The 21,180-nt window shown below is 38.7% G+C and overlaps 1 long non-coding RNA gene across 1 annotated transcript in view; it reads right to left on the bottom strand.

The window, feature by feature from the left end:
- Window positions 1-17,859, bottom strand: part of LOC144377870 (uncharacterized) — a 30,759-nt gene extending 12,900 nt beyond the window's left edge. The window contains exon 1 of the long non-coding RNA XR_013439105.1: window positions 17,637-17,859. This is a non-coding gene — a long non-coding RNA (uncharacterized LOC144377870). The remainder of the gene's footprint in view (window positions 1-17,636) is intronic.
- Window positions 17,860-21,180: the final 3,321 nt, after the last annotated feature.

Genomic DNA, 21,180 nt, shown 5'->3' with positions numbered 1-21,180 from the left:
TAGCCATTTTTGTCCCTCCTTCTCCCTTTCTTATTTTTTTAAATTTTCTTTTGTGTTTCATTCATTATTTTTGTTGGTGGTATGTTCTGATTTCTTTTTCACATCTTTTTATATATATTCCATTGCAACAAAACATCATGAAGTTTTAGGATTCCATTTTAAATTTATAACTGCTGGAGCTGTAGTGGTAGAGTACTTGCCTTGCAGGTGTGAGGTCCTGGGTTCGATCCTCAGCACCACATAAAAATAAATAACAAATAAATAAAGATATTTTAAAAAATTTATAAGGGCTCATAACTTCAGCTGCACACAAGAAAATACTACATCTTTGAAGTTCTACCCTTCCCAAATATTACTGATATTACAAATTATATATTTATGCATTGTATACGTATTAACATAGATTTGTATTTGGTCATTAATATTCTATACAGAAAATCACAATAACGTATGTTTCTATATCTGTCTAGGTATTTACCTTTATCAGAGAACTTTATACTTTAATATGGCTTTGTGTTGCTGCCTATTGGCCTTTCATTCAACTTGAAGGACTCCCTTTAGCTTTTCTTGTAGGCAGGTCTACTGGTAACAAATTCCCTCTGTTTTTGTTTCCCTGAAAAATCTTAATCAATCAATCAATCAATCTCCCCGCCCCCCCACCTTTCCTCCCACCCCTTGCCTCTGGGATCAAACCCAGGTCCTCATGTATGCTAAGTAAGCACTCTACCCATAAGCTATACTCCAGCCCCTTTCCTTCATTTTGGAAGAAAAGTTGTGCTGGATACTATATTTTTTTATTTTTTAGGAGTGAAACAGGGTTTATCTTTATAGATCTTGACATTAACAAAAAGTGTAATAATGGAAGAACATAAACAACTTTGTGCTCAGAAATTTAACTAATGAAATTAAATGGGCCATTTCTTTGAAAATTACAAATTGTAAAAGCCAATCCAGATGGAGAGTTAACTGAAATAAGTTTATAATCATTAAGTAAATAGAAATACTAGTTTAAAATCTACCCTCAATGAAGTATCTAGGCCATATGATTTTCTTTTGAATTTGACCCATTGATTAGAAAACAAGTAACAACTTTATGCAATCTTTTCTCAATAATAAAAAAACTCCCTAACTCGTTTTAAAGATTATAATTACCTGTTTAGCAAAACCCACAAAAGACAAAACAAAGATAAAAATGACATTTAAGTATTTCGCTTGAACTTACATACAAAAAAAGTTTCAACAAAACATTATCCATTGGTATATAAAGAGTATTCTTTATTGAGATTTTTTTTCCTTTCAATACTTTGGACATGTTATGCTACTCCCTTTAAATCTGTAGTTTCTATTGAGAAAATTTTCACTGCTTAATCATATAGAGGCTCCTTTTTGTGTGACATTGCTATTCTCTTGGTGCTTTCAAGATATCTTCTTTGTCTTTAACTTTAGATGTTTGGTTGTAATGTGTCTTGTTGTGATACTCTTTGAATTTTTCCAAGTTGGAATTCTTTCAGCTTCTTAAATCTCTATGTTCATTTTTTTCCTTTCAGACTTAGGAAGGTATAAGCCATTATTTCTTCAAATAAGCTTACTTTCCCTTTTGTCTTTATTCTAGGATTCCCATAATGAGTACACTAGTCTATTTGATGGTGTTCTGTAAGTCCATTAGCCTCTTTCTACTTTTCCTCATCCTTTTTAGTTTGTGCTCCTCTGACTTAATTACTTCAAATGACCTGTAATAAAGTTTGTTCATTATTTCTTCTGCCTGATAAGTCTGCTGTTAGATTTCTGTAATATTTTTTTTCAGTTTAGTTATTAAATTTTTTTTTTTAAGATTTATTTTTTAGTTCTCAGCGGACACAACATTTTTGTTGGTATGTGGTGGTGAGGATCGAACCCGGGCCGCACGCATGGCAGGCGAGCGCGCTACCGCTTGAGCCACATCCCCAGCCCCCTAGTTATTACATTTTTAAGCTCCAAAATATCCATTTGGTTCTGTTTTAAAATATAGTTTCTGTTTCTTTGTTGATATCATTTTGTCCATGCATCATTTTTCTACTTCCATTTAGCTGCCTATGTATTTTCTCTTTAAATCACTGAACATCTTTTTAACAGTTATTTTAAATCCTTTTCCAGGCAGCTCATAGATTGCATTTCTTTAGGATTGCTTTCTGGAATTTTATTTTGATCCTTTGATTGGGTTATATTTCATTTCCCTGTTTCTTTGTATATCTTGTAATTTTTTGCTGATGTTTGGGAATTTAAAAAAAAAAAGCCAACTTTCCTAGTCTTTGGCTTCATGAAGCAGAAGGCCTTCACCAGTTATCCCTCTTGGAGGTTCAAGAATCTCTCAATTTTTTTCTGTCATCTTGTTCCTCTTGGTGTCATGTAGCAGAGCCTCCTGGTTGTTCACCTTTATTGTTAGTGGCTTACAGTCTCTTTCCTGGTCCTGTAAGCACTCCAAGTCAGATGATGCAGCAACTAGTCCTTTGGGTGGCCCCCAGGTAAGCCAGAACATTTAACGCATGGTCCACTCTTTTGTTTCCATGCTTGGGGGAGGATCCCTGATGTAAGGGGTTTCTTCCCCATTGCTTAGCACTATGTCACATTTAGGAAAGGTCAAGATGGATGTGCCAATTGCTGCAAAATTTCCGCTCTTTTGCTGGAATCCTGTCTTGGATTCACAATGACCTGAAGTGCTGTATCTTCTCAACCAGTTGCTAGAGTTCTTGGAGGTATTCTCGTCTATACATTGTTAACTTGATATTTCTGTGGGGGAAATGAAGACCTGCATCTTCTTATTCCATTTATTCATTTGCTGACATCACTGTCTCCTCCCAGAGCCTTTTAGCTAATTCCTTTGGATTTGAGTCCCTAACTTGGATAACATGGTACTTTTGGTGATATGAAGATGATATTGGGAAACCAAGGGATGCATGGGTCATTTCAGACACAGCAGGAGAGACCTTTCTTGGATAAGAAAGGTCTCTCCTGCTTATCTTATAGCTATTTCTATCTGCCTCAAGTCACCTTCTTTTTTTCTTTCTTTCTTTTTGTGGTGCTGGGGATTGAACCCAGGGCCTTGTGCATGCATGGTAAACATTCTACCAACTGAGCCATATCCCCAGCCCTCAAGTCACATTCTTGATAAGGACAAATGTTGGCATTGTGTGACGTCACTTGGTTGCCCAGTGATAATAATGGAATGTGGGCTTGTACTCAGGGCATTCCTGAAGATGGCTAGATTTTCTTTCCCTTCTCTCATATCCAAGATCTCTTCAGATCAGCAAAATTATAAATGCATTCCTGCAGATTCTCGTACTTCTGCAACAATCTGTCACCAGTCAAGTTAATCATCCATTATTTGTTTTCTTTCCTTACATTTGGCCTAAATCCTCCTACATTTAGGTTGCTGAGGCTTTGTTGATAACCTCAGACCAGGGTGTGAGCCTGAAAGAGAGATATTTGAGAACAATGGTGGGTAGGACAAAAAGAAAGAATTATTATGATCACACAGCTTTGTTTTCACTTAAATCTCTTACATGTAACAGATAATTGTATATGGGAATGTAAAATACCTGACCTGTTAAAGACCAAGAGTCCAGGGTTCTCTGAACTTTTAGAATAAAAAAAAAAAGTTCAGGCTTCCTAATGGGGATTAAGGAGGCTACCAAAGGTTAATATTAAGAAGAAAAATATGTGAAAGCACATAGTATACTGCATAGAGAAAATTTATTAATAACTTTGCTTCATTCTTTGCCTCTTTCCTTATCCTCTCCTTCTAATCTTCATTTAATTTCTCTTTTCAAAGTTGCAACTAAGTTGCACTGCAGTCCATAGATTTGCTCTGTCTTCATCAAGTACTTTCTGTGCTGAGCCAAAGAGGTACTCAATTGTTTTGAGCTGATATTATGTAATTGCCAAAGCAGTAACATTATCAAGCCACCTTGGCATGGAGGAAAAGAGAAGGAAGCCTTGAAACAGGGTTCACAATCAGAAAGGATAGACCTGAATGGGGACAGGGTTTGCAAGAGCAACTTAAAGTTATTGTGGGAACTGAGGCCTGAGACAGCTAGGGGGCACATACAAAAAAAAAAAAAAAAAAAAAGCAGATAAGTGTTAATGTTCAAGTACAGCTTATTAGCTTGGAGAATTTGTTTGACATTTTTTCATTTTGATTTACTGTGATTGCCTTCTTTACAAATCCAGTAAAACAAAACAAAACAAAAAACCAGAAGAGGTGAAGCGTTGTTGGTGGTTATTATTTAGTTAAAATTGAAAGAGAGGTTTAACGCCAAATTAGATGGGCACTTTAGTGCTCTCTAAAGGTGGGGGAGGCGGGCACATAGATGAGTTTGATGTTAGAGGTAGCCACTAGAATTTAAACTCAAATGTTTAATATATTTTTAATTGATTGGGGTCAACCTGACTTATGTTTAGGCAAGGGCTCACCACCAATCTAGTCTAGGCTGGGCTCTTTCCTAGAAAAATGCTAAATTTTTGCAGTGATGAATTAGGATTAGAATGGTGGAAAGGTCGTGGGACTATTATGTGTCTGCGGCAGTTACAAAGAAAGAAAGGGTTTCAGCATTAGTTCATTTCGAACACTTAAAAAGCCAGATTTTATTTGTTTCCAAACAACGTGATCTTCATCGCCACCCTCATTAAGTCAATTCTCTCAACTGCAGCCCTGCGTAGGGATTACTATGAGGACTCTTAGTGACACAGTGAGCTACCTGGAATGAAACAGGTCGAGAAGAGCTCCTCAGGTAGGATTTGCCTCATCATAAATGCCAGGTTTGTGAGGCCCTCATTTGACAAGGAAGACTAGGTAACCAGAATTGAATATTAAATTGACTCAAACCCACGGTAGGGCAATAAGAAATATTCATCAAACCTATTTATTTTCTTATTATTGACTCAGCCCAGATGTTTCACTGTGTGCTTGATGGCTGCTAGAGCTCTGAAGTTTATGTATGGAATTCATGGGTTTTTCTTAGATTTTTCCATCTATGCTGGATGTGGTGGTGCATGCCTACAATCCCAGTGGTTTAGGAGAAACACAGAGTTCAAAGCTTAAGCAAAACCAGGCACTAAGCAACTCAGTGAGACCCTATCTCTAAATAAAATACAAAATAGGGCTGGGGATATGGCTCAGTGGTTAAGTGCCCTTGAGTTCAATCCCTGGTACTCCCTACCCCCTCCGAAAAAAAGATTTATCCATCCAGTTGACATCTTCAATTGAATATTCCACTGGCATTTCAGTGAAACACACCTAAACGAAACACAACTATTCTACCTCCTTCCCTAAACCAGTCTTTATACCTCAGTAAATCATTCAATCATTCACCCAACTTCCAGGGTAGATATGTATAATTATCCCTCTTCTCACTCCATGCTTTTCCTTTTTTTTTTTTTTTTGGTACCAGGGATTGAACCCAGGGGTGCTTAACCACTGAGCCACATCCCCAGCCCTTTTTTATATTTTCATTTAGAGATAGGGTCTCACTAAGTTGCTTAGGGCCTCACTAAATTGCTGAGGTTGGCTTTGAACTCTCAATCCTCCTTGCCTCAGCCTCCAGAGCCACCCGGATAATAGGCATGTGCCACCGCACCAGGCTTTACCCTATCAATTCCATCTTCTAAATATCTATCATTTTAGTTCATTTCTTTTGACTCTGACACTCACTTACCATAGGTTAGGCTTTGTGGGCTTCGACTTTGGTAATAAACTTTCTCAGTTCAAATCGGACCTTATCACTTGCCTCCTCAAAAGTCTTTCTTTAGTGCCTTCTGCTCTCAATCCCTTGATGTAGTTTACCATGATCCCACCCTTAATTTATGCTCCAGTGTCCTCTCCTTATCTATCCTGTGCTCTGGCTACTCTGGATAATGTTCACTTTCCTCTTCTCTTATGCCTTCTGGTTTTGGTTCACGCCCTTCCTCTTCTTTCATTATTCCACCTTTGGTCATCTCTGCTTAAACATCCCTTCCCCCAGGAGGCCTTGCCCCCTTCCCCTCCATGTGTGTTATGCTCTCTCACCCAGCTCTCAGGCTACACTCCTTCTTCCATCATAGCTCTGATTATCAGTGTTTTTGCCCATACATCTCACTAGACTGAAATTTTGAGACCATTTGTATCTTATTCACTGTTATTTCTCTATCCTCTAGTGCAATGGTTAGCACTAGGATTTGCTAGGGGGGGGGTTGCTGGGATGGTGGCTCAAATATTTATATTGTAAATATTTTTTGATGAATGAAAGAATGAATACAAATATAAAAATTTCAATTTGTAGTGCAGTTCTTTTAAGACTAAATCAGCCATGCTCGATGGTATCAATATTGTTTAAATAGTTTGGACTTATAGTTTGGACTTTGGACCCAAAGGCTCTCATGTTAGAGGTTTCTTCCTCAGAGTATCAGGACTGGGACTTTGTGGAGACTTTAAGAGGTGGGGCCTAAAAAGAGGAAGTTAGGTCACTGGGAAAATACTCATGAAGGTTATGCTGGGGTCTTAGCTCCTTCCTATTCTGCTCTTCCTGGCTGTCATGGGCTTGCTCCACCATGTATCATTGCTATGATGTTCTATCTAGATCCAAAAGCAACAGGGCCAAATGACCATGGACTTAAACCTCCAAAACTTTGATCCCAAATAAATCTTTCCTCTTTTTAAATTGATTATCTCAGGTATTTTATGACAGTAATGGAAGGCTGGTTAACATAAAAGATGTAATCAGAAACTGAAAGATCTTGATTTGAATTTCTTACAAATCTGTAATTGGAAGCGTGACACGTTCATCCTATGCTTGGTCCGGTGTACATAACCTGTGGCAAAGAAAGCAATCCAAATGCTTGATTCCGGGGTCTTGAAACGTTAGCTAGAACCACAGTTTGATATGTCAAACGTGTTTATCCCTTACACATTCAAAACCTATAGTCACCGGTTTTCTTATGCAAATATTTAGAAATTACATTTGACACACTACGTTCACATTGAATAAGCAACAAAAATGTATGGAGGACCTACTGTCTATTTTACCCTGCTCTGGACAACAGTCAAATATCTTGCCTTGAGGAGCCTTTGTTCTTGAGGCTTACTTACGCTCAGACAGATCAAATCTACTTGAATGCCTCGTTGCTCATCATAGATGACATATATAGAAAAGACCTCATTAGACTTGTAGGTTTTGATCAACATGTGGGTTCCTGGACAGTGGATTTGCTTATAACCTGGAAAATGGAAAATTCTTCATTTATCTGTGACACTTGTGTAGGCTCTGAAGGGACCACAATTAAACTGATAAAGAATCTCTAGGAAATTCCCCCACATACACCTTTTTTTTTTTTTTTGTCTTTTCCCCCATTCCTTATGTGTTTGTCACCTTTCTGTTACTATAACAAACATCTGAAATATTCACCTTATAAAGAAAAGGTTTCTTGAGGGCTGGGATTGTGGCTCAATGGAGAGCACTTGTCTCATGTGTGTGAGGCACAGGGTTCAATCCTTCGCACTACATAAAAATAAGCAAATAAAATAAAGGTATTGAGTCCATTTACAACTAAAAAAAAAAAGTTTCCTTTGGATTGAAATGTTAGAGGTTTCAGTCCGTGATCAGTTGGTCCATTGCTTTGAGCCTGTAGGAGTACAACATGGTGAGAGCGTGTGGCAAGGCAAATCTGCTCCCCTCATGGCCAGGAAGCAAGAAAAAGAGAGACGCAGAGACCACAGTCCAGTAATCTTCTTCAAAGGCACACCCCCGTGACGTAAAGATCTCCCACTGGACCCCACTTGTTCAAATTTCTACTGCTTCTCAACATCACCATTCTGGGGAACAAGGCTTTGGGGGGGCTTTGAGGGGACAGGATTTTTCATGAGCTTTAGTGAACTCATTTTTCATAGAGCGTTCAGAATTTTTTTTTTTCTAAGAGGCAGAATACAAGCGGAAAAAGGAAATGGGGCTGGAAAATAGGAAGTTCAAGTCACAGAGTCAAAGTCTGTCTTTTAAACAAACATAATCATGGGGAGCAATGGAAAATCTCACAGAGTGCAGGTGGGAGTGTAGAACAGCTCAGTCAATTTGATAATAATTTGGTTCCTCCTTCTTCTCTTTCACTTCCTCCACTGGGGATTGAACCGAGGATCTTTTACATGTAAGCCAGGTGCTCCACCACTGAGCTGTGCACCTATGCCTCCATCCCTCTGTTTGTTTATTCTAATTAGTTATGCATGATGGTAGAATGCATTTTGACATATTATACATATATGGAGTATGACTTTTCATTCATCTGGTTGTACATGATGCAGAATTACATTGGTCATGTAATCATATGTGCACTCCATAGGACAGTAATGTCTGATTCATTCTACTATCTTTCCTATTTCTATTCCCCTCCCTTCCTTTCATTCCCCCTTTTCTAATCTAAAGTACTTCTTTTCTTCCCTAACCCTTCTCCCTTTATTATGAATTTGCATTTGCATGTCAGAGAAAATATTCAGCCTTTGGTTCCTTAGGACTGGCTTATTTCACTTAGCATGATGCCATAATTTTGTTCTTCTTTATGGCAGAGTAATATTCCATTGTGAGTATATATACGACATTTTCTTTATCCATTCATCTGTTAAAGGGCACCTAGGTTGTTTCCATAGCTTAGTTATTGTGAATTGAGTTGCTATAAACATTGAGGTGGCTGCATCACTGTAGTATGCTGATTTTAAGTCTTTGGGGCATAAACTGAGGAGTGGGATAACTGGGCCAAATGGTGATTCCATTCTAAGTTTTCTTAGGAATCTCCATACTGCTTTCCATACAGTTTGCACCAATTTGCAGTCCCACCAGCAATGGATGAGTATGCCTTTTCCCCTACATCCTTGCCAACACTTACTATTGCTTGTATTCTTGATAATTGCCATTCTGACTGGAGTGAGATGAAATCTCTGTGTAGTTTTAATTTGTATTTCTCTAATTAATTTTTTTCACCTATTTGTCAGCCATTTGTATTGCTTCTGTGAAGTGCCTGTTCAGTTCCTTTGCCCATCTGTTGATTGGGTTATTTATTTATTTATTTTTGGTGTTAATTTTTTTGGAGTTTTTTTTAATATATCCAGGAGGTTAATGTAATGGCAAAGAAGTATCTGATTAACTTATAAAGCTTGTCAAGTGTCTTAGTCCACTTTTGCTGTTATAACAAATTGGATATTGGATAATTTATAAACAGCAGAAATTTATTTCCCACAGTTCTGGAGGCTGAGAATTCCGAGATCAAGGCACCTCCAGATTCCGAATCTGAGTAAAGTTTTGCTCTCTCCTTCCAAGATGATAACTTTGTTGCTGATCTTCACAGAGCACAAAGGAAGGCAAAAAGGGCCAAGGCACTCTCTGAAGCCTCTTTTATGAGGACATTAATCTTTTTAATGAGGTCTCTGCCCTCAAATCCTAATCACCTCCTTAAGACCCCACCTCTTAATCCTATCATACTAACAATTAAATTTCAACCTAAGAATTTTGGAAAACACGATTTAGACCCTAGCATTTTGCCCCAGGCCTCCAAAATTCATATCCTTCTCAAAGCAAAACACATTTGTTTTACCCCAATGGCCCACAAATTCTTAACTCATCAGCACCAACTCAAAAATCCAAAGCCCAGAGTCTCACCTAAATCAGATGTGGGAGATACTCAGGGTACAATTCATTCTGAGGCAGATTACTTTCCAGATACGAATCTATGTAATCAAGTAAGTTATGTACTTCCAAAATACAATATCAGGGCAGGTATAGGATAGACATTTCCATCCCAAAAGGAAGGAACAGGAAAGAAGGTATAATAGGTCCCAAGTAAATTTAAAACCCAACGAAGCAAACGACATTCAATCTTAAGACTCTGGAATAATCTTCTCTGAGACACACAGGGTGGGGATTTGGCCCCTAAGGATCTAGGCAGCCCCATCCCGATGGCTTCGCTGGGCACAGACTGCACAGCAGCTCTCAGGAGTTAGAGTCTGGGGCCTGCAGGTCTCCCAGGCTGGTATTGCATGCTGGCTCTACAGATTTGGAGGTCTTGGTAATTGGCCTGTCTGCAGTTCTTCACCAGGTGATGCCTTAGTGTGGACTCCTTGTGTTGGTCCTGCTCCTGTGGCAGTTCCCCCCCACCTGGGCCCAACGAGTCTACGGGATATCTTTTGAAATCTAGGTGGAGGTGACCATGTCCGCCATTCTTGCACTCTACATATTTTGCAGAATTGGCACTGCATGGATGTCACCAAGTTGACAGTTTGTGCCTTCTAAAGGGGCAGCCCAAGCCACACCTGCTTAAGGAAAAGCTAAGGTGACAGAGGAGAACTTTGCCTGAATGTATGGAGAAAAAAGTTGAGGCAGCCTTCCACAGTGTGTCCTGGGATCCTACGGGTGCCCAGGGTCCCTCATTTGAATCCTACCTGTCCTTAAAGCTGAAGTTCTGGTGTTTGTGTTGACAGCCACAGATTTCTCCCAGGTGCCTTCAGGGTCATTTTTTTTCTATTGTCCTGATTATAGCATCTGGCTTTCTTCTATCTATACTAGTCTTTTTATCAAAACAATTATTTGACCATTTTCTTCTGAACATTTTTCTTTAAAATTCTTTACAAAACTTCCAGATTGAAAATTTTCCAAATCTTTAAGTTTTTCCCTTTTGATTATATATTCCATCTTTTATTTGTTTCTTTCTTTTTGCAATTTACTATAAGCAGTCAAAAGAAGCCGTGTACCATCCTGAGCACTTTGCTTAAAGATTTCATTGGCCAAATAGTGTACGTAGTTTAGTTTATTGCTCTTAGGTTCTTCCCTCCACAAATTGCAAGGACACAAATACAATCCAGCCAAAATCTTTTCCACTTTGTTACAAGGATGACCTTTCCTCTGGTTTCTAATCTTGTTCCTCATTTCCACTTAAGAAACCTCTATAAGGATTCAGCCTTTCTCTACAGTTTTCTTCTGACCTCTCACCAGAATCAGATACAATGCTCCATTCAAGGCATATAGTCTTTTCTTAGTCTTCTCCTCTAAACTCCTCGAGCTTCTGCTTGTTTCCCAGTTCCAAAGCTACTTCTACACATTAAGGTATTTGTTATAGCATCACCCTATTTCTTAATACTAATTTATGTCTTAGTTCATTCTTGCTGCTGTAACAAAACACCTCAGACTGGGTAATTTATGAACGGAAATTTATTTCTCATTGTTCTGTAGGCTGGCAATTCAAAGATCAGGGCCCCAGTAGACTGCATGTCAAATAACATGAAATATAGATATGTGGTACTGAAATGCACACTGTTGGTAGTATTTGCTAACCATCCTTACATTGATGGAGGTAGCATCTTTGATGATGGCTGATGCATGTATTTTGTCTGAAAATATCAATATAAATTTGTGATACTAGTTATTTGTGATGGTGGTTAATTGTCTTATAAAAATAATGCCATCAAAGTTCATTATGGTTCTGAGATTAAAAGGATGAATTCATCTTGGAGGTCATTTTCTGTAGTCCAGTTCTTTAATCCACTGGTTCTGACCCTTATAAAATGTTGAGTGGGTCACAAGCTGTTATGGTTTGCATATGAGATGTCCTTCAAAAGCTCCTACGTTAATGCAGGAAAATCAGAAGTAAAATGATTAGATTATGAGAGCTATAACCTAATCTGGCCTTCCTAATTTGAATGGACTAACTGGCTGGTAACTAAAGGCAAGTGGGTGGTGATTGGAGGAGGTGGGTCACTGGAGGTGTACCCTGGAAGCGTGACCCTTCCCTACAGTCTCTTCCCCTTCTCTCTCTCTACTTCCTATTCTGCTCTGAACAGAGCAGGGCTCCTCTAGCATGCCCTTCTGCCATGATGTCCTGCCTCACCTTGGACCCAGAGCAAGGGAGTCAGCCCACCATGGACCGAACCTCTGAAACCATGAGCCAAAATAAACTTGTCCTCTTCTAAGTTGTTCTTATCAGGTATTTTGGTCACAGTGATGAAAAGTTGACTAACGGTTGCTGCTGTGATGAGCCACACAAATTCATCTTCCAGCATGAATGATGTTCATTGGGACAAGTCTGAAAGGCCGTCTCAGCTCCAGATCCCCTCTTGGTGTACACGCAATGGCTTTCAGTATTCACAGACCATTGTGAAGCCTGTATTGTGAGTCAACTCAGTCCTCTGCTGAATCCTGTTTCCTTCCACTCCCTTCCCCAAGTGTGGACTCCAGGAGCACTTCCTAATAAAAGCCATGCTGTGAACCACCTGAGTCTGCCTTCCTGAGGACTTAGCCTGCACTGTCAGCTTAGAGACTTTTGTGCTTAGGACACCTCTAGTGGCCTCAAGCAATCCAGGATCAGGAGATAGATTATGGGTTTTTAGGTTTTGCTTTTCCATTTTGTTTTTCATTAATTTTGGTGCTAGGGAGTGAACCCAGGTCCTGTACCACGGTACTATATGCTTAGTCCTTGGAGACAGTTTCTTTCTTTCTTTCTTTCTTTTTTTAATTAAAGCATTAAAATTTTACATAGTATTTGGGTTCATTTTGACAAAATCATACATGCAAGGAATTTGATTTCGATTCCCATCCCCTCTTTTCTTCCACTTCTTTCTCCCCCCTTCTCCTTCTTCTACTCTACTACATTTCCTTTCTTCTACATATACATAAAGGTGAAGTTCCTTTGGGTACTGACTGGGTAAAACCTTGGAGACCGTTTCTAATGGGCGACTCCCATGATTTCTGATCCCCATAAGACAGTCCAGTCACTCGGAGACCAACTGTGGGCTGCAACGCTAGCTCCAGACTCCACCTACTGGTAGAGGCTCACAGAATCCAGAACCTGTGGAGGCCACCTAGGGATGACGGGTCACCACTGCTGTTTGGGCTGGGAATACAGAGATCAACAGTGAAATTAGAGGCGAGTGGTGGGAGGGAAAGGGAGAGAGAAGGGAAATTGCATAGAAACGGAAGGAAACCCTCAACATTATACGAAATCACATATAAGAGGTTGTGAGGGGAAAGGGGGGGAAAACAAGGGAGAGAACTGAACAACAACAGATTAGGTAGAGAGGGAAGGTGGGAGGGGAGGGGAGGGGGGATAGTAGGGGATAGGAAAGACAGCAGAATACAACAGTCACTAATAGGGCATTATGTAAAAATGTGAATGTGTAACTGATGTGATTCTGCAATTTGTATTTGGGGTAAAAATGGGAGTTCATAACTCACTTGAATCAAATGTGTGAAAGATGATATGTCATGAGTTTTTTGTAATGTTTTGAGCAACCAATAAAAAAAAAGAATGGGAAAAAAAGTGAAATTTGGTTCTTTGGTTCAAGGAAGTATTTCTCAGTATTTTTTTTTTTTATTGTTGGTCATTTCAGGAATCTTCTTAGTCATTTTCCCCCTAACTACCCTCCCCTGCTCATGCTTTTTTTTTTCCCTTGAGGAAAGCTTTTTTTTTAAAAAAAAAAAAAAACACAACTTTATTGAAAAGTAATTCACAAATTATACACCTCACCCATTTAAAGTGTACAAATCAATGGCTTTTAGTATATATACAGAATGAAAACTGCACTACACTCAAGTTTAGGGCATTTTCATTAGCCCTCAAATAAACACTTTATTTATTAGTAAATAACCCTCAAAACCTCCTATCCCCATTCCCCCCATTCCAAGACAATCATCTGCTTTTTTTTTTTTGTATTTCTTTAGAATTGCCTGTTCCAGAGATTTTGTATGAAAAGAATTATACAATATGTGGTTGCCCTGAAATTTTAATACCATGGATAAACAATAGACTTGTTTATGTACTGCATAACATAGCCAAGCTTTATAACTAAAAAGAGCACTTTTTTTGCACCCCTTCCTCACCCCTGAAAGCTTCCATCACCTTCATTGAGGAAGCATGATCCAAGGTGACAGTTTCTCCCTAGAATTTTCCTAACCAACTGCAGTTGCCAAAACTGTGAGTCATTTGTTGACAATACAAAATTATCAAAATTAAGTCTTGGTGTAATTGTTTTTAATTACTACCACCACCCCCAGAAACTGGCTACAAGAGAACTTCGTGTGAGCTTAAATAGAAGTGAATGCAATTTTTGTGACTAAGCCCAAATACAACTATATAAAAGGAAAAAACCTGATCTTAAGAAACAGCAGTCTACATTCTTTTATCTGCGTCTGCCTTTGATGTAGCTACTGGGTAGCTTTAGATGCCCTACCTTGCTTTCCCAACAGAACACCTAGGATGCTACCAGGGGATTAGATCTGGCAGTCAAAATTCTCCTGGACTCTGGAAATAGTTGGAGATAATAACATAGGCTATTAAAAGAAAAAGATGGTATAGTCTGCGAAATCCCTTAAATATTTTGAAATAAATGTAATCTGAGACTTTAAAGGGAATTCCTGTTCCTTATTTGCATAAATGTCAAAATACCAGAGAATCTTCTTTTGTAGATGATTTTTTTTATTCGGTAGCTTTTTGCTTCTTATACAAAGCTCATATGTTTTGTTCCTCTTTAACCATCGGTAATTTCCACTGGGCAGACAGTGTCATAGAGAAATCAACCCAAGTCTCTCAGAAGTCCTTACATACTAGATTATTCAAACATACCAGTAGAGTGGGCCATGTCTTGACAAGTTGGGGATGGTTCTTTACAAGAGACACTTAAAAGGACTGATAATTATCAGGAAAGAAAAAAAAAAAACAGAAGAAAACCTGGGCTGATGGTAGCCAGGGGTCCTGCACTCCATATCTAGGTGAATCAACATAGGTGCATCCCTGTCTTTCTTTTAAGCTCATCTGGGGAGCTTTAGAAATGATGGCCTGTAGGCTCCATTCCCAGAGATTCTTATTTAATTAGTTAGAACTGTAACTAGGCATCACAAACTTAACCTAATTACATGAAAAACTCTGGGGTTGGATCCTTGGCATTAGTATGCTTTACAGATCTCTAGGTACTGCAGTGTGCAACCAAAGCTGAAAACCACGGCCCAAAGCCTAGCTTCTCTTTGAGCACATCAGTTAAAGTCCACTCAACAGGATAACTATTTAATAAAATTTTATTCTTGGCAGGATGAATCAATCATGCAGTAAAAACACCGGCCTGCCTGAGAGTTAGAAAGCATGGGCTTTACTTCTAATCTTGCTATTGACTAGTTGTGCACATCAGTTTCCCTTCTAGGAACCTAATTACTTTACTTGCAAAATGAAGAAAATGGATCACATGAAATCTAATGCTTTTTCCCTTTCCAACTTGCTATGGTTAATTCTGTTTCTTTCATTTTTAAAGTTACAAAGGACCCTTAAAACCTTTTGGGGATTTTGTTTATCATATCAAATAAAATGGAATAATAGTGCCACCATTCTTTGGCTGGTTAATTTTCACTAAGCAATTCTTAAAAACAAATGTTTATCTACCAATTACTAGGTGCTAAACATCAAACAAAATTCATATTTCTTTCCTCATGGAACTTAGTATCTATTGGAGAGAACACAGGAGAGAAAGTAAACAAAGGAGAATATATATATATAATTGGTGATAGGTGTCATGAAGTACAAACAAACACATCTGGGAACTCATAGAGTATTGAAGGGGGAGGGAGGCTGCCTTTAGATGGGGCAAGCATCAGAGACCTTTCTGTGAGGTTTCTGTTAAGCAGAGACCTCCTAGGAGGAGTGAATTCAACAATATCCAGCATATATTCATTGAGTTCTTACCATGTGCCTTGGCACTACTCTTGGTGTTAGGTTTACTTTTCTTTTTCTTTTTGTAAATTTTTAAAATTGTAAATGGACACAATATCTTCACTTTATCTGTTTATTTTTACGTGGTGCTGAGGATCAAACCCAGTGCCTCAAGTGTGTGAGGCAAGCGTTCTACCACTGAGTTACAACCCCAGCCCCTACTTTTCATTTTTTGATGCTAGGCAAGTGCTTTACCACTGAGCTACACCCCAGCACTGTATTTGGTGCTTGAAATAAGGCAGTGAAAAAAAAATATCCTAGTCTCAAGAGTCTAACATTCTGAAGGTGAAAAGGAGGCAGAGATAGCTTGGAGGCTATGTGTATATGTATATGTGTGTGTGTGTGTGTGTGTGTGTGTGTGTGTGTGTGTGTGTGTGTGTGTAAAGTGTGTGGGATAAGGATACAATTAAGGTCAACAAACTAGCTTGCATGAAGAATCTGCTGAAGGTAGCTGTGTCTTTCAGGAAGTGAAAACAAACAGGCCCATGTGGCTGGAACATAGAGTAATGAGACTTGGCTAGAGAGGTGGACAAACGTGAGATCAGAAGAGGTCTCATAGGCCATAAAAATGAGCCATGCAGAGTTAAATAAAAATGGTCCACAGAAAGTATCTAGCATAAATTTGAATTGAGTCGGCTCACTTTAGGTCTAAATCTGCCAGGCTGGGCTAGCCACTTAGCTGATGATTGAACCTTGCATTTGTACCTTACTTAGTCACATTCTTGAATCTGAGAATGGAAGAACTTCTGCAGGGTCTACTGTATTGCTTTCAGGTACTTGGCAGGGTCATGGCAGTGGTGGCTGCGTGGGCATCCCTGAAATGAGGGATGGGGCGATAGCCTTCCTCAACCCTTAAAGGCCAGAAATCCAGGACCCATAAAAGAAACGGTCCATCAAAAAATTCAAACCAGTATACTTCAGAAATAGCACCAATACTGATTTCATCATGTATTAATTTATTCCACAATGGACATTGACAGGAAGCTTACTCTTACAGGAATTTTTCTTAAAGAAGAGAGAAAATGTGACCATTGAAGTACACTGTGATAGGGACTGAGTACGGAGATGTACTTGGGATGCTATCGGAGCGTGTATGAGAGCAACCTAACTCACAGTGGTAATGGGGAAGATCTGGGAGGAATTTCAACTCAGCTAACTTGAGTTTCCCCAACTAAATTTCAAGGGACATCTAAGAGTTGACTAGCTCAAGAGAAGGAAGGTCATTCTAGGCAGAAATGAGATAGGGACAAAAGGGCAGATAAACTCGTGGGTCTTAATACATAACCTCTTACCTGCTAAGACTTTTCCCTCCCCGCTCCTCCTCAACTCTTTCAACACTGTTTGGAATGTGCCTTTCCCAACCCTTCTAAAGCTAATCACAGAGACCAAATGCAAGATGATGCCAAGATGTCTCCAAGGATCTTCCACATGAAAGAAGTTCCTTTAAAATATTATCATACTTGGGACCTGGGCAAAAATTCCAGACCCTCACTCACCTCAGCTGCTCTTTCCTCTTTTCAGGGGCCAGTCTGAATTTTCTGTCCATCAGGGCTGTTCCTCTTTTTCTCGAGGTAAAGACCTCCCTTTCCCCCCCCCCCCCTCCAACTAAAGCCCTGCTTGTGTGTTTGTATTCTGGCCCAGATTCATTTCTATTGTCATTGAGTCAAAAGTTCCTGTCTCTGGTCCCATTTATCAACTCCAGTGGGATCTTGGAAATAAGCTTAGGGGGAAGACCTGTTTGACTTGGGATCCCTGGACAATGACCTCTGCCACCAAAAGAATGGCCTCTCGGACCTTCTTAATTCCAAAGTCACTGACAGGTAAGCCTCCTGTCTCCCACCCTGCAAGCAATACTTCATTTTCCCTCCCCCCCTCCTTCTTTCTACTTTTCTCTCTCCTACCTTTTGGCTCCCATTTGAGTTGGGGAGTCTGATATCTGTTGTGGAAGGGAATCTCCATAGTATTGGGAGGGGGTTCTTGTCTCCTGGTTGATTCATGGGGAGTTTCTCACCAAGGTTGATCATCTTGAGAGCTGCCAACAAGAAAGCAGGCCTGATCCCCTGAAGTAGTTGGTGAGCTTGTGACAGGGGTTGAGTCCCCTGCCAAGTAGAGGGAGGTGTGAGTCTGCTGACTGGAAGGGGTTTGAGTCTACTACTGACGTGTTAGAGGGAATTAAGGGAATTAAGTTCCCTGCCACATGGAAGGGCGTGCAAGTCCCCTAACTAATTGCCGTGTACTCCTTTTTTCTCACCTTCCTACTTTTTCCTCTTACTTTGGCTCCCCTCTTGTTTCCTCTGTACCTGAAAGTGTACTCTGACTTAATGTAATTGGCTCATATGTTCTTAGATCTGTTAGTCTGGCTTTTGTTTTGTGTTTATGATGATTGACTTGATAATGGCTAAAAAAAAACAGGTTAATTTTAATATTCTTTGTTTCAGAACTCTTGTCAGAACATTTGTATGTGTGTGTGTGTGTGTTTGTGTGTGTGTGTGTGTGTGTGTGTGTGTGTGTGTGTGTAGTATGTTTGGGTTAGGATTAGAGTTAATAATAAGCTAAGTTAATATACAAAACTATACTGGGTAGTAGTGGTACTAAATATTACTAGCTTCTTTGTCTGTTGAATGTACAGGCTTTCCAAAAATGCAGTAGTGCTTAAGAAAACACTTTTCTTTTGAGCACCGTGGTACACACTTGTAATCCCAGCTGCTCAGGAAGCTGAGGTTGGAAGACTGTAAGTTTAAGGCCAGCCTGGGTAACTTAGTGAGATCCTGTCTCAAACATTTAAAAATAAATATTTTTAAAGGATTGGGGATATATCTCAGTGGTAAAGTGCTTGCCTAGCATGTACAAGAATTTGGTTCAATCCCAGTATTGAAAACAAACAAACAAACAATGTTTTAATTGAGCTTATGTCCTCCAAACAAAAATTGTTAGTAATGATAGCCTTTTTCAGGGTTATGTTTGTGTGTTCCTGATTGTATTATGACCCTCATCTTTGAACAAAGATAAATTAGACATGCCCAAACACTGTTCATTCCAAGCCACTCTGATAATTAAAAGATTAGGTACTGGTAACCTAGGGAGTACATCGTAAACAAGAACATTGTTCTTGGAGAACCACATCTACCTTATTTTTAAAATCATTTTATTTTTAAGACAAGAAAATACAAAAAAATAAGAATTTAAATGATGATTTATTTATGGCATTTAATATTTTGTAATTAGATAAAAGTAACTTTATTAATGATAAGTTATACACAAAAGTTACAGGGATTTGGGGTTAATTTGTTTGTTTTTTGTTTTTGTTTTTGTTCTGAGAATTGAACCCAGGGGCACTCTACCACTGAGCTACATCCTCACCCTTTTTTAAAAAAAAATTTTATTCTAATTTGTTACATATGACAGCAGAATGTGATTCAATTCATATTACACATATAGAGCACAATTTTTCATGTCTCTCGTTGTACACAAAGTAGAGTCACACCACTCGTGTCTTTATACATGTACATGGGGAAATGATATCCATCTCATTCTACCATCTTTCCCACACCCCCTCCCTTCCCCTTGCTCCCTCCCCTTTGCCCTATCTAGAGTTCATCTATTCCTCTCATGCCCTCCCCACACATCCCCATTATGAATCAGCATCCTTATATCAGACAAAACATTCAGCATTTGGTTTTGGGGATTGGCTTAAATCACTTAGCATTATATGCTCCAACTTCATCCATTTACCTGCAAATGCCATGATTTTATCCTCTTTTAATGATGAGTAATATTTCATTGTGTGTGTGTGTGTGTGTGTGTGTGTGTGTGTGTGTGTTTGTATAACATTATCTTTAGCCATTCATCTACTGAAGGTCATCTAGGTTGGTTCCACAATTTAGCTATTGTGAATTGTGCTGCTCTAAACATTGATGTGGCTGTGTCCCTGTGTCCCTGCTGTTTTTAACTCTTTGAGGTGTAGATCAAGGAGTGGGATAGCTGGGTCAAATGGTGGTTCCATTCCCAGTTTTCCAAGGAATCTCTATATTGCTTTCCAAATTGGCTGTACCATTTTGCCGTCCCACCAGCAATGTATGAGTGTGCCTTTTCCCTCACATCCTCACCAACACTTACTGTTGTTTGTATTCTTAAGAGCTGCCATTCTGACTGGAGCAAGATGAAATCTTAGAGTAGTTTTGATTTGCATTTCTCTAATTGCTAGAGATGTCGAACATTTTTTCATATATTTGTTGATCAATTGTGTATCATCTTATGAGAAGTGTCTGTTCAGTTCCTTGGCTCATTTATTGATTGGGTTATTAGTTTGGTACTAAGATTTTTAAGTTCTTTATATATATCCTAGAGATTAGTGCTCTATCTGATGTGTGTGTGGTAAAAATTTGCTCCCATTCTGTAGGCTCTCTATTCATCTCAATGATTGTTTATTCTACTGAGAAGAAGCTTTTTAGTTTGAATCCATTCCATTTATTGATTCTTGATTTTATTTCCTGCACTATAGGAGTCTTATTAAGGCAGTTGGGGCCTAATCCGACATAATGAAGATTTGGGCCCTTTTTCCCTTCTATTAGGTACAGCATCTCTGGTTTAATTTTTAGGTCCTTGATCTACTTTGAGTTAAGTTTTGTGCCTGGAACACCCTTATCCTTTTTAATTTTTTATTTTGGAACAAGGTCTTGTTAATTTTCTCAGGCTGACCTTGAACTTTTGATCCTCCTGCCTTAGTCTCCTGAGTCACTGGAATTACAGGCTTGGGCCACCACTTTGGACTCAAAGTTATTATAGTTTACACTGGGGTAGCAAAGTATTTCTGAAAAAAAATAATAAGGAAAGCTTCATGTTCCTGCTATATTGCTATCAGTCATAATTGTTATGTTAAATGCTATCTACAATGGAAATAACTAGATTGTTTTGTCAATTGGTAAACTCTCCTCAAAATTCTAACCATGGATGTTCTAAGTCTTTTTTATCTACAGCTTTGATTTTTCATTAAAACATTTGCAATCAGACTTATTTTAAAAACTCTAAAATGTCATCATCGACACAGTTTTCAACTAGATTTGTTTTTTTTTCCAAACAAATTAGGTTTTCTTCAAATGTCTGATAAATATGAGTATTATTGTGAAAATTATGTTTCTTGGTTCAGAACTATTGTACAAACTGGATTTGTTTTGCTCTTATTAGTTTTATTTTGTATTTTACAAGTAAAACTTTGTAACTGTTGCCTGTTAACATTTTGCAAAAAAGCACAACTTCTAACAGAACAACCGGAACAGTGTTTTGAGAAATTAACCATCACTTTTACAACAGAATCTGATATTGACTCCCTGTACTGATATTGACCCTTATTAAATGGAAGGGGTAATGATGAAATTTGAAAAAGTTAAAATTATAATACTACTCCCTCTTCAAGACTGATGGAACTAGCCTTCTGGGTGCTCAACA

The sequence above is a fragment of the Ictidomys tridecemlineatus genome, chromosome 5 (assembly GCF_052094955.1).
Source record: "Ictidomys tridecemlineatus isolate mIctTri1 chromosome 5, mIctTri1.hap1, whole genome shotgun sequence".
NCBI lineage: Eukaryota > Metazoa > Chordata > Mammalia > Rodentia > Sciuridae > Ictidomys > Ictidomys tridecemlineatus.
The sequence above is the reverse complement of the archived record's forward strand: the minus strand, read 5'-3'. Positions and strand labels throughout refer to the sequence as shown.